The sequence below is a fragment of the Balaenoptera acutorostrata genome, chromosome 15 (genome assembly GCF_949987535.1).
Source record: "Balaenoptera acutorostrata chromosome 15, mBalAcu1.1, whole genome shotgun sequence".
Classification (NCBI taxonomy): domain Eukaryota; kingdom Metazoa; phylum Chordata; class Mammalia; order Artiodactyla; family Balaenopteridae; genus Balaenoptera; species Balaenoptera acutorostrata.
In genome coordinates this window covers 68,660,808-68,674,690 of record NC_080078.1, presented here as the reverse complement: position 1 = coordinate 68,674,690, position 13,883 = coordinate 68,660,808, and the positions used below count along the sequence as shown (strand labels likewise).

Here is a 13,883-nt window from a genome sequence, read left to right as displayed (position 1 = left end):
GGGCAGGGGATCCAGTCTGGGCAGAGGTTCAGGCAGTGAAGGATTCCCACAGGAAGTGACACAAGCTGAGTCAGGCGAACATCTGAAATGGAAGGGGCGTTCCAGGCACACAAAACGCAGGCCAGGAAAAGGGCAGCATGGTCAGGAACCTTACGTGGTAGCATGGCTGGGGCCTGTGGTGCTCGTGGGGCGTGATGTGTGAGATGCGGGTGGACAGTAGTCCATGGTCACAGGGGAGGGCCCTGCGTGTCTACCCTGGCGAGTGGGAAGCCTAAGCTGGGGCTGAGGGTAGCAGAGGGCAGGGGAGGGCAGACTTAAGAGGCTGGGTCAGGGGTGAGCATCATTTATAATTTGAAAGTGAACAGGTTAACGATCAGGAAGCACTGTCCTCTGTTGAGTGCTACGTGCGGGGCGGGCAGGCAGGGTGGTGCAACCTGCACTTCTAATGCATTACTTCACCCACCCCCACCTCCAGTCATTACACCAGGATGCCACGGAAACAGGGCGAGGAATGAGTGACGCCTCCGGAAAGTGACCAGTCCGGCGAATTACGAAGGAAATTTTGGTGACCTTGGGCCCAGCCACGGTCAGAGATCACACCTCCGTAGGCTTGTGACTCCCCTCCCCTCCCCCATTTCACCAACCACAGCACCTCGCGCCTCTCCCCTCTCCAGTGCTCCATCGCTGCCCCTTCCTACGGAACACAGACAAAACGGCATCAGGGGGCCCCCAGGCTATAGGATTGAGGTAGGGGGTCCAGAAAACCATGAAAGAATAAACAGAATAAAGGGGAGGGGAATGGGGCATAGACACTGGTACCAAAAGCTGACAGGAAGTTGCTTAGCAATGAGGGGACAGTCGGTGTTAAAGAAAGAGGGCTCCAAGCGTCAAGGCAACAACCAGCAGTGAAATCTCGCTGGAAAGGAAGGGCCTTTGGCTAAGTGGGCAGACATGTGCTCCTTTTTCACTAGAGGACTAGGGCCACGGTGGGATGAAATTGGCCCAGGGAGGAGTCGGAGCAGGTGGGCGGTCTTCAAGAGAGCAAATGGGAGACTTCACATGGCCCTTGGGCAGGTACCGAGGAGAGGGGAACGGCGGAAACAAGGACTTCTGCCGCGGCTGCCCGGCAGCGTGGACCCTCCAGGCCCAAGAACGCCTCCCACTGACAGAAGCCATCAATTTGCTGACCTCACAAAGGTGGGCCTAACCACCTGGTTTCTACCTCAGCCCCAGTCAGGTGATTCAACGTCACTGGAAGGAATAGACAGCGAACTCCTCCGTTCTCACCAGGGCCTTTGGCAGAGTTCCCCTGTGTGGACGACACCTGAAAGGTGAGCAGAGTACCACGTACCCACAGGGTGGTGAAGCGCACCACTGCCGTTACTGTTACTGTACCAGTAACCCCAACACCTGGCCTTTGCCCACCACACCCCCAGAGTTCTCCCAAGGGCAGCTGTTCCTCATACATCCCTCTCTCAGCCCTGCTCAAAACCATCTCCCCAAATTCACCCCGTGTACTTTCACCCCCAGAGCCCAAGGCTCTCCTGCCTTCCTCGAGGACTTCAGCCCCTGACTGTCTCTACGTCCACCCCGCCCTCATCCTCTCTTCCAAAGCCCTGGAGCAAACATTCCTCCGCCAACAATTCCCGTCTCTGCTAAACCTGAGCCCCCAGAAGCACTTGGGATTATTTAACCCCACGTCAAGTCTACATCCCATCCCCCATCCCTAGGTCAGGCCTCAGGAGTGTGCTAAGTGGAAAGCCTCAATGACTGAAACCTGGAAGACCTGCCCCTGTGACCCACTGTCTCTATACCCAGCTGTGCACATGGAAGCAAGTATTAAAAAAAGAAAACAAAACCATAAAAAGCGGCAAGGCAGTTTCAAGATTTATTGAAGTGGGTGAGAGGACACGATGGCCAGCACAGAAGACTCCAATGGGAACTCTTGTTTCTAAACAGTTACACCAGGAGCAGACAAGGGGACACGGAGGCCACTGGATGACCTGGTCCAGACGGAAGGAAAGCAGTCTTCTGGGTCCGCGGTGCTCTGTGGCAGCTGCTGGGAAGGGCAGAGCCAGCTGAAGGTCTCCAGTTCTGAATCCCAAGTCCCCAGAGTCCCAGGACTTTCCCTCTGCCCCGCTCACTGGGGCAAAGTCCTTCCATACTGTGCTAAGGCAACAGGAGAAGAAGGTCTGGTGACGATCAGCGGCAACATCCCTCTTCACTCTGCTATGCCAGCGTCCGTGAACAGCCCCAAAACAACCTAAAGGAGGAAGTCACATGAGGCCGGCAGCTTGGAATTTCTATTTCAGAAACACAGGCTGACTTAGCCCCTTGGCAGTTACTCACCATGAGGAGGCCCTTCCAGGGGAGCTGGGACCCAGGTCACCATCCTGAGAGGCCAGAGCTTCCATCCCTTGAGGCTTCCTCCAAGGCAGCACCCCAGAGTGATGAGGAGGCCACGGGGCAGGAGGTCAGGACCAGGGATAACTCTCCAACGTTACCTCGTCTTCCTTCAAGCTGACACATGTGAGAGTGCCCCCAATTAGTCAGGCATGAGCTGCGGGCTTTTCACACCAAACTCGGCTCAAAAAGGAATCTCAAAACTCCCAGAGAAGAGTCAAAATGAACACTGTCTTTAAAAAATGGGCTTTCTCACGGCGACAGAGCAAATGTAGTAACTGGCAGAGAGACGGCTGGAGAGCTTGCTCTCAGGAGCTCTTCCCACTCGGCCCCACCCCCTGTGGCAGGAGTGGGGACCGCCACCCCCAGCAGCTGTCCCCCGCACTGTCACTACCTGCCTGTACACCGGACTCCCACATGCTCACGCTCACCCCTGCCTCAAATCGTTCTCGTGTCCCTCCCTTCCCCCCGAAGACCTTCCTACGGCCTATCACATCCCACTCATCCAAAGGCCAGGTCCACCACCTCCAACAAGCTGCTTCCCTCTGAAAATCTTACGGCAACCGCTATACACCACCCAACATCATGCTTATTCATTATGTGTAATTCATCCTGGTTCCTTACACCCCTAAAGTATATAAACCTGACACAGACGTAGCCTGGCTCTGCTAACAGGAGGCCAAGCTGAGACAGGCCAAGCTCAGAAGTCTCCTGTCACTGCCTGTCACACAGCAGCCCCCAGTGCCTGAGGGCTGGAAAGCACGGGCTGGAGAGAAGCAGGAGTGTGTGAAAGCGCCAGCATTTGAAAGGGACAGGTGTGGACCCTCCAAACACGGGAAATTGCTTTCCACAATTCCTCTCCCTGCATTATCAACGACCAGAGCACGGACAGCCCATGGTCACTTTTGAATGCAGGTGCGTACAAGGCAGAGAGAGCTCCAGGAAGAGAAGGGAGTGCCAGTGGCCTACAGGGTAGACTGAGTCTGGGGAAACCACCCAGCCAAGCACAGGACCCACGGAGTGGCCATTCTTTCCTACAAAAGCCCAACAGAAACCTTCTCCCAAGGGGAATCAAAGAGAAGTCACTTTGGGGCTTCCCTGGTGGTGCAGTGGTTAAGAATCTGCCTGCCAATGCAAGGGACACAGGTTTGAGCCCTGGCCAGGGAAGATTCCACATGCCGCGGAGCAACTAAGCCCGTGCGCCACAACTACTGAGCCTGTGCTCTAGAGCCCGCAAGCCACAACTACTGAAGCGTGTGCGCCTAGAGCCCGGGCTCCGCAACAAGAGAAGCCACGACAATGAGAAGCCCACGCACCACAACGAAGAGTAGCCCCTGCTCACCGCAACTAGAGAAAGCCTGCGCACAGCAACAAAGGCCCAACACAGCCAAAAATAAAAATAAAAATAAAAAAAAAAAAAAGCACAGTAAAAGATCCACTCAAAAAAAAAAAAACCAGAGAAGTCACTTTGGACAAAAACGGGAAAATACTATGGTTGGAAATTACAGAAATCATGTGGTCTTAAGAACAACAAAGTCACCTCTAACACAGATTTGGTTTTTCAAATGAAGAAAACAAGGTTCTGAATAGGACACTGACTAAGACGGGGATTCAAAGCCAGGGGAGGAATCTCTGATGCCCAGGTCCACCCATTTTCCATCACAACACGCTTCTGCCCACACTCCAGGGAAGGACAGATACCCCACAACTCTCATTGCCCCAGTGGAACTCTAGAGGCTCCACCCCTGCAGCAGCCACTGCAGGGCCAGATGTGGTCCAGGATGCCCAGGGCTGGGGTGGTGAGCAGACCTGGGGACTCGTGGATGCTGCCTTCAGCTCACCTCTCGGCTCCCCTACATCTTCACCCAAAGCCCCTGGGAACACACACACGACTACCGGATGAGAGGACCCAACATTCCAGAGAATGGACCAGAGACCTTACCTCAAGGACACTGGGGTCTAGACCACTCCTGACATGACAACTTCCATGACACCTCTGCACACAGTGGACTCATCTGCAACAGACAAGAAGCCAAGGATGAGCACCCGACTTGTCCCTGCTCACAGCAGAGCATGTCAGGCACCAGGAAAGGACTTAGTGCAAGAGTTACCAGACAGCAAACGTTCTGCATATTTTGGCTGTTATTATTTCCTGAACAGACACACTATTTCTTCATACAAAAAATAGTAGTTAACTCTAAAAAGGGAGACAGTGGATGGCCTATGGCAGGGTGGCCAGCGCTGATCAATGTGTGATTGATCAGTGATAGGCGGAAAAGGATGCCACTGCCAGGTTTACGGGAACGTGCCATGGCCGACTGACAGCAACTGGGCATCAAGGGGAACTTAAGCAGCACACAGGGCCTGGTTCCCAACAGCAGGGGCAGGAAGCGAATGCCCCAACAATGACACTAATGCACGCATGATAGACCCCAAGGCCCCGGAGGCCCGAGGTGTGGCAGGGAAGAAGCAGGAGTGTGTGGGAAAGCTCCCGGAACTGGAGGGTGAGGATGTGAACCCTCCAAATGCAGGACAACCCTACCACGTTTCCTCTGCCTGCACTACCAAAGTGCAGGCCACGGGCAGCCCGTGATCACTTCCAAGTGCAGGGGCAGGAAAGGACAGAGGGCTTGCTGAAAAAGGAGGCCAATGGCAGAGGCCTGGAGCAGTCAGCCTAATGGAGCACAAGGGCCCAGTATCTGCTTCTAATCCTGCAAAAAAGCCTTCCACGTGGCCCGGAAGGGAGAGACAAAGGGAGGACACCTCTGAAAGAAAAGTGACAGAGTTCTTAGGTTGTAAAAGACAGGGACTAGGTGATCTGAAGACAAATGGCCTCATTGTAGTCCTGCTTTATGGAGGATGAAACCAGCGATAAGAGAAGGTCCCAAAGTTAGGAGGAGGCAGAGAAGTGACTGACACCTGGGTACAGGTGGACACACCGAAATCCTTTCCCTGCCTCCGTTCACACATTCTGCTGCCAACATAACAAACAGTCTGAGGGAGGGCTCCCCAGGGGCTCTCAGAAATAAGCACATAAAGAGGAACCAGGTGTGTTCTCAAAGGCCCCAGAGAGGGTAAAGCTGAGGGCCGGGTCGAAGCCACTCTTGTCTCTCCTCTAGCTGCTTCCCAGACCACGGCGGGACCTGCGTGCACCTCGAGGGAGGCAAAGCCCCAGATCTCCAGGGAACAGAGCTCACCTCAGCAGCACGTGGTCCAGCCGCTTCTTGACAGGATGGGGTCACCTCTCAAGGGTCTCCTCTGCAACAATCGAGAAGCCCTGGATGAGTAACCTAGATCCCACCTGGTCACAGCATGTCCTGGGAAGCCCAGGCAGAGTACGTGGCATAGCGGCTAGCCACTTCACAAACGTGGACTGTTGTTACCAACCCACGAGCCACGCCACCTTCTCATGAACAGGACGGAAGTTATTGCTCCACATGGGACAACAGCTCATGTGCATCTGAGGCAGAGGCCTTTTCAGATCATCTTTTGTGCAAACTCTAATGACACTGTACAGTTTCTGGAAACTGGATCTTGAACAGGATAAAAGTCCAGGACAGGTCTGGGAGCGTGCAGCACCTGACAGGCCGTGCCTGGCCTGGTCTGGCCTTGACCCAGGGGTGGGGTAGGAGGGGTGAAGGCACCTCAGGCTGCCTGCGGAGGTGAGGTCTGGTGTCTATTTAAGCCTTGTCCAATTGCAATACTGCTCTGGTTCCTGCCACCATAACCGCAGGCCAGGGGGAAAGTCTCCCCTGGCAGACTGGGCTCCATCTCATGCCAAGGGACCTCCGAGGGATAAATACTGGTCAATAGGAAGAACAATTCCAAGAAAAGGAAACACAGGAAGTACCCTCACCTCTCCCCCGGCTGGCTGGCTCACAAGCAGTCTTTCCCTGATTCTCCATGACATGATGGGCCACGCCACCTCACCGGGATGCGTCTGTCCTTTCCTTCTTTCCTGCTGGGCAGCTGTTCCACAGTTGCTGAGCACCGGACACTTGCCAGGCACTGAGCCTGCGGAGAGGCAAAACTCAGACACTGACCTTGAGATCAGAGCAGAGAGAGGCAAAAAAACAAGAAAACCAACGATTTCCATGAAGTACGATTAGTGGCCCCATCTCACATCAAGCCACTTCCCACACTACATCACACCAGGAAACATGCTTGACTAAGGACCTGGAAAGGGGAGAGGGGGGAGGCAGACCTGGCTTCCTGGAGGGAAGCCCTTGGTGAAAATTACCCGAACAGGGGCTCCACAGCCAGCCCATAGCTCCTTAGACACAGCCCATGCTTTATCTTCCTTTCTTTTTTTTTTAAATTACTTACTTAATTAATTTATTTATTTTTGGCTGTGTTGGGTCTTCGTTTCTGTGCGAGGGCTTTCTCTAGTTGCGGCAAGCGGGGGCCACTCTTCATCGCGGTGCGCGGGCCTCTCACTATCGCGGCCTCTCTTGTTGCGGAGCACAGGCTCCAGACACGCAGGCTCAGTAGTTGTGGCTCACGGACCTAGCTGCTCCGCGGCATGTGGGATCTTCCCAGACCAAGGCTCGAAGCCGTGTCCCCTGCATCGGCAGGCAGATTCTCAACCACTGCGCCACCAGGGAAGCCCTATCTTCCTTTTTTAAAAGCTTCTCTGAAACTAGCACTGGGCCTCGCACAGGGAGCACTCAGTAAGCCGGACACCAGGGGCCAGGAGGCAGATGTAAAAGGCGGCAGGAGGAAGGCCGTGTGGGACAGCTCCAGAGTTCGGAAGGGACAGGAGTGAACCCTCCAAACACGGGTAAATGCCTTCAGCAACTCCTCTGCCAGCACTACCAGTGACCAGGGCACAGCCAGCCCACGATCACTTCCCAATGCAGGGGCAACAAAGGGCAGAAGAAGAGCCAGGCAGAGGAGCCCATGTTAACAGCCGGCTCTCCGCCCAGGCAGGGGAAAGCTGCCCAGCCAAGCCTGGGACCCCAAAGCTATCCTCACTTCATGGAAAGACTCCATCTCCCCTCATCAACAGAGGCCACAGGAAGACCAGCTTCTCGTAAAAATGCCTCAAGTACTCATCCACCCACAAAATACCAACTAAGTACCTACTAACCACTTGCCAGGCACTGGGGGTTCAAAGACACAGACCAGGCCTATGCCTTCCCGGACTGCTTGCTGTTTCCCCTGTGGAAGGAGAGGAAAGCTCAGGAGAATGAAGTAACTCACCCAAGGTTCCACGGCTAACGAGGGGCTGCGTCAGCATCTGAACTCAGGCCTTTCTGGCCCCCACACCCAGCCCCAGCCTCCTGCACAAGGCTTTGCAAGTCAGTTCCCAGAGCCCCCCCTGGGCCCAGGGACCATCCCCTCTGCGGCGGGGCAGGAAGGCCACGGCCCCAGTTCAAGGCCCTCAGGAGCAGTACGTGCCCAAGGGACAGCTCAGCCCCTGGATACAGTGGGGCGCAGAGGCAGTGCGCTCAGGGTCCTGCAGGAGAGGAGGGGGCGCTGGCAGAGGCAGGCGCAGCAAAGCCCTTCGAGGGAGGGTCTTCAGCAGCGCAGGGCCCGGCCAGGGAACGGGTGCGGAAGGGCTTCGGTGCGAAGCAGGGACAGGAAGCCAGACTCTGCCCCTCGGGGACCCTGCGGCGCCCTCACTTTAGAGCTCAAACACCCGTTTGGAAAATGGAGGTTGCAACACTTTCCCTTAAAGCTTATTAAGGGGAAATGGGCTAACGGTCACCAGAGTATTTGGCCGGTAACCGACGAGCGGCTTTGGGGCATGAAACGCTGGAGTCGGAGGTGGTGATGGGCAGTGAATCAGGGGCTCTGGCGCCCCTCGGGCCAGGTTCACACGGGCTCTGCACGACCCCCTGCGGGACCTCGGGCCCACGCGTCACCCGACCGGTCTCTCGACATCAGCGGGCACAAGTCTCCCCACGGGACGGGTGAGGCCAGGGGACCCGATGCTCTGAGACGGCGCCGGCCGGCGGCGCGGTGACCCGAGGCCTCTTTGTCGAGGACACGAGTCCCGAAAGGTCCACACGCGGCGGAGGGGACGGGCTCAGAACAGGGAGCGGACAAGGGCTCCGAGGTGACCTGCGCCCGGAGCTCCCCGCCCTCTCGGGCCTCAGTTTCCCCTCCTGTCGGTGGCGGGGAGACGGAGCACCGGCCTTGGAGGCCGCCGGGGGTCCCTGGGCAGCGCGGCCCCGCAGTGACTCACCCAGTGCGCCTGGACTGTCGGCTGCCGGTCACAGGTGACGACGTGAGAAGATACTGCTCGGTTCCCAGCGACTAGGACGCAGGGCCCAGCGTCCAGCGATTGAGCGCCAGCGGAAATGCAGGCGAGGTGCGGGATGCCGCCTAGAGAGGCAGCTCCCAGGGCGGAATCCGCGCAAGCGGTTCCTTCGCGCCCCCTTGTGGATGAGAACTGAAACTGACCTCCCAAGACTCAAAGTATCCTTTCCTCTTCCCAACCACCCATCTGAATATTAAATGGCTAGGACATCTGTAGTTTTGACCTGTCTACTCCTTCTCCCTGATTTTCTTCTGGCATTCACTTTTCCTGTTGAATTCAGTCTTGTTGGGAATATCAATTATGGTGTCCTGCCCTCTCCTGAGAAAGGGTTGGGCGTGGGACCCAAGCTGGGAAAATTATACTTTCTTCCTTAATTATGTATCTCCAGTGTGAGAGAGCAGGGATCCTAAAGGAGCTTGGAGGCTAGTTGTGGAGCTATGAGTGGAGTCATACCTCAATCAATTTCCAAACTAAGGTGGTTTCTTGTAGGTGGTGTACCTTAGCAGGGATTTGAGGGACTCAAACAGAAAGGGGGAAGGGGAAGATGTTCAGAAAAGGGAGGAAAAGGAAGACGCACAAGCTGATGTGGGGGAAGGGATGGGGGAGTGGATACATGTGTTGGGATGTGAAGAAGTTAGAAACTGGATAGGGCATCTCATTGCATGGCCTGTAATAGATGAATCTTTAAATGTTACAAGGGAAGAAAGAAATTCTCATTGTTGCAATGGGAGAGGCACTCACTTGATTCTGAAATGTAAGAAAAATTCCATGTGTCTCAGTCTGCTCTTGGTTCCTGAGGGCTTAAAAAAATGAGGAAAAGGACAATTGAAATGACCCAAATAAAGTAACATCAATAAAACAATGAGTAGAAACCAAAATGGCAGAAAATGAGCATAACCATATTTAGAGCAACATAGCCAAACAACTTTAGGAATGGGAAAAGGGGCTTTGTACAGTCAGCAGAGGGTAAAAAGTTAGAGAACAATATGTTTGACTTTTTGCCCATAAGATTTTAAATTTAGGTAAAATGAACACATTCCTGGAATATATTTAACAGAATTGCCTGAAGGAAAAATAGAAAACCTAAATAATTTCATAACACTTTAAACAATTGAATCAGTTAACAATCTTCCCACAAAGAAAACATCATACCCAGGTGTCTTTTTTTTTTTAATAAATTTATTTATTTATTTATTTATTTATTTTTAATTTATTTATTTTATCGATTTGTTTTTTTGGCTGCATTGGGTCTTCGTTGCTGCGCGTGGGCTTTCTCTAGTTGCGGCGAGCAGGGGCTACTCTTCATTGCGGTGAGCGGGCTTCTCATTGCGGTGGCTTCTCTTGTTGCAGAGTACAGGCTCTAGGCGCGCAGGCTTCAGTAGTTGCAGCGCGCGGGCTTCAGTAGTTGCAGCATGCAGGCTCAGTAGTTGTGGCTCACGGGCTCTAGAGCACAGGCTCAGTAGTTGTGGCGCATGGGCTTAGTTGCTCCGCGGCATGTGGGATCCTCCCGGACCAGGGCTCAAACCCGTGTCCCCTGCATTGGCAGGCAGATTCTTAACCACTGCACCACCAGGGACGCCCCCAGTTGTCTTAACAGGTAAATTCTACAAAGATTTGTAGCCTTACACAGTCTCCCGGATTATAAAGAGAGAACATTTCTCAGTTCACATAATTCCCAAATTAGAAAAGGTTAATAAAAGAAAAGTAAATTACAGGTTAATTTATTCAGTAATGTAGACCTAAACATCCTAAAAGTATATTGGTAAGTTTCAGGCGGAAGCAGCCTTGGTTAGTGATGACAGGTTAATAGAGGACCCAGCTCAGATTCGATCACCTTCAGGCTCCTCTTCCTTTCACCGTTGTTGCCCACCCTCCGCCCACTGCATCACTGGGTAGGGCCTGCCCAGTGAGCTCATCCAGGAAGGAGCTGGGTCTTGGCCAAGCATCCCAAGCAGGGCAAACCACAGAGACTCTGAAGTCTATGCATGCTTAACACCTATGCACCTATGCACGCTCAACACCTCCCAACCCACCCATGAGATGAGAGACCTCTGAGATGGGTGGCTCCTCCCACAGCTATGAAAAGGTAGAAGGGCCTATCCTTTGGCCTGGAAAGTAACTTTGAGGATTGAGAGTTCCAAGATTGTGGCGTTAAGGGCTGCATTTCTCAGAAGGCCCTTCTACTTCTTGCAAACCTTTCTCTTATTCTAATGGACCTGCACGGGTTACACTGTCACAGGTTTAATTATCTTCTGCTTGTCCTCGTGAAGCTTTTGGGAAAATCCCCCCGAAATGTTGCCCTTTAAAGGTATTCCCAAGAGTCTTCATTAGAAGGGCTCACCATTTAAGGATTAGAATGGAGATTTTTGAACCCCTCCCTTCAGGATGGTAGAACGTAGGGTGACTCTGCTGGACGAGAGAAGGATGTGCTAGGAAAACATCAAGTGTTTTCTATGTTCAGCCAAGTATCCCTAACATCTCTGCTTTTCAGCCAGAGTCTATGATGTGAATGGCACGTCCATGAGTTGGGCAGTACACAACCTGCACAACCATATGTGGCAATCCTGCCTACCTACAGTGGAAGATTTATGGAGATGTACTTCAGGGCAAATGTAGCATATGTCCCCCCCACCCCATATACAAGAAACGGAGTAAATGTAAAGTCAGAAATCCACACACAGAGAGAGGGGGAGATGCAGGACAGAGAGTACTGGTGGAATTTCAGTCCCTGGTGTTTGTCATCTTGGAAGCCCAGTTCCAGCTCTGCCTTTCCTTTTGTTCGGTTACATAAGCTTTCTAAGAATGTAATTCTTTTTTTTTTTTTTTTTTAGCATAAGTTAGGTTTCTGTCACCAACACTCCTGGCTAAATGCCCAAGTCTTTTCCTTAACTTATCCTAAATGGCCAGTTATTAAGGTATTCCATCAGTGGGGGTTGGGGGGGGGGAGATTGGCATTTGCACGAGGCACTGCATGCTTACCTCAGATGACTTTCCCATCTACGACACTGGCCTACCTAACTGGAGATTCCAGCAAACAGGGCAGCATGTTGAGGTCTTGAAATAAATGTGTTACGACAACCTTTGCTCTTGGCGTTCAGACAACAGTCCATGCTCAGTGGCTTGTCCTTATTTGTCAGTCAGCAATGTGTCTGCAGACGTTAAAAACAAAACAAAACTGCAGTGCACTCTCTGCAAGCTCCAGAAGGGATGAATGTTTCAAGTGGGTCTTTTGCCAGAAGGGGATGTGCTGGGGACCTTCTCAGGCAGAAGTAGGCTGGTGATTAGGTCTGCCTGGACCAAGGCTCTTTCAGGAGTGGACACAGGGGGCTTAAGGAGGCTGTAGGGGGAGGAGGAGCCACCAGCCACTTGGAGCCACTGGTCATCAAGACAGAACAGTAGCAGCAAAAAGGGGGCAGGGGCACTGCTGAGCCAATGAACCTTCTATTCATTCATTCATTCAATACATGGTAAATAAGTGCTTCCGCTCTATGGGGCACTATGCTGGTGGGTGTGTCCAACAGATGTCAACAACAGCCTGATTGGCAGGAAATTGAGAAAGGAACAACAAAAACTACCACCTAAATAATTCCCCAAACAACTGTTCAAATGATTTTTCCCCATAAAGGCACTGGAAAAGCTATACCACTTTTCCAATACTGTTTTTTGTTTTTGTTTTTGTATAATGACTGGAGGCAAAGGGATGAATGAAAGAAGCCTATTGTGTCTGCCTTCCTCCAAGCTTACAGTCTAATAATCCACTAATATCAAAAAAGTTCTGTCCCATAAATGCAAGCATGGCTTTCTATTGGGAAGTCTGGTAGTTTATCACATTAAGAGGTCAAAAGTATGGTAAATATCACAGAATTTGGAGGAAGACAGATATTATGGATTAAGTTATGTACCCCCAAAAGGTGTTATGTTGAAGTCCTAACATCTGGTACCTGGGAATGTGACCTGATGTGGAAATAGTATTTGCAGATGTAACGAAGATGTAAATTAAGATGAGGTCATGTTGCAGGAGGGAGGACCATTAATCCAACATGACTGGAGCCCTTATAAGTGAGGAGAAAGACACCCCAGGAGAATGCCAGAGATTGGAGTGACACAGCTGCAGGATTGATGGACACCACCAAACACTAGGAAAAGGAAGACTCCTACCCAGAGTTTTAGAGGGAGCATGGCCCTGCTGACACGTTGATTTCAGACTTCTAACCTCCAGAATAGTGAGAGAATAAATTTCTGTTTTAAGCCACCCAGTTTGCGGTAATTTCTTTTCTTTTTTTTTTTTTTAAAGTGGTAAATTTTTTTTAAATTAATTAATTAATTTATTTATTTATTTTTGGCTGTGTTGGGTCTTTGTTTCGTGCGAGGGCTTTCTCTAGTTGTGGCAAGCGGGGGCCACTCCATCGCGGTGCGCGGGCCTCTCACTATCGCGGCCTCTCTTGTTGCGGAGCACAGGCTCCAGACGCGCAGGCTCAGTAGTTGTGGCTCACGGGCCTAGTTGCTCCGCGGCATGTGGGATCTTCCCAGACCAGGGCTCGAACCCGTGTCCCCTGCATTAGCAGGCAGATTCTCAACCACTGAGCCACCAGGGAAGCCCTGCGGTAATTTCTTATGGCAGCCCTAGGAAACTAATTCAATAGACATACTTGAAATTTTTCTCTACCACATTTTACACATTAGTAAGCTACTTAATCCTTCTGAACCTCAAGTTTTCAACTTCAAAGTAGATAAAATATGCAAAATGGTGTGCCACTATGGAAAATAGTATGGTGGTTGCTCAAAAAATTAAAAATAGAATTGCCATAGGATCCAACAATTCCACTTATCCTCGAAACAAATGAACGCAGGGTCTTAAAGGGATATTTGTCCACCCATGTGCATGGCAGTACTATTCACGATAGCCAAAAGGTAGAAGCTACTCGAGTGTCCATTGATGGATGAATGGATAAACAAAATGTGGTCTATACATACAATGGAATATTATTCAGCCTTAAAAAGGAAGGAAATTCTGACAAATGCTACAACATGGATGAACCTTAATAATATTACGTTAAGTAAAATAAGCCAGTTATAAAAGGACAGATACTATATGATTCCACTTATATGAGGTACCCAGAGTAGTCAGATTCAGAGACAGAAAGTAGAATGGTGGTGGCCAGGGGCTGGGGATAGTGGGGAATAGGGAGTTAGTGTTTAATAGGTACAGCGTTTC

At 51.7% G+C, this 13,883-nt stretch overlaps 1 long non-coding RNA gene and 3 other non-coding genes across 7 annotated transcripts; all 4 read right to left on the bottom strand.

Annotated features, from left to right (window-relative positions):
* Positions 1-1,875: 1,875 nt before the first annotated feature.
* Positions 1,876-8,712, bottom strand: LOC103021125 (uncharacterized). 4 transcript variants are annotated; one of them, XR_009005551.1, is made up of 8 exons: positions 8,594-8,712; positions 7,485-7,563; positions 6,730-6,965; positions 6,260-6,417; positions 5,601-5,661; positions 4,346-4,418; positions 2,350-2,520; positions 1,876-2,263 (listed from the first exon to the last, which is right to left on the bottom strand). It is a non-coding gene; the product is annotated as an uncharacterized LOC103021125 (long non-coding RNA). The 4 variants fall into 4 exon arrangements; XR_009005550.1 differs by having other exon boundaries at positions 6,260-6,446; positions 7,493-7,563; XR_009005548.1 differs by having other exon boundaries at positions 7,493-7,563.
* LOC114235425 (small nucleolar RNA SNORA71) lies at positions 3,187-3,320 on the bottom strand. Its single transcript, XR_003621604.1, has one exon. It is a non-coding gene; the product is annotated as a small nucleolar RNA SNORA71 (small nucleolar RNA).
* LOC114235429 (small nucleolar RNA SNORA71) lies at positions 4,882-5,014 on the bottom strand. Its single transcript, XR_003621608.1, has one exon. It is a non-coding gene; the product is annotated as a small nucleolar RNA SNORA71 (small nucleolar RNA).
* Positions 7,131-7,264, bottom strand: LOC114235428 (small nucleolar RNA SNORA71). Its single transcript, XR_003621607.2, has one exon. It is a non-coding gene; the product is annotated as a small nucleolar RNA SNORA71 (small nucleolar RNA).
* Positions 8,713-13,883: the final 5,171 nt, after the last annotated feature.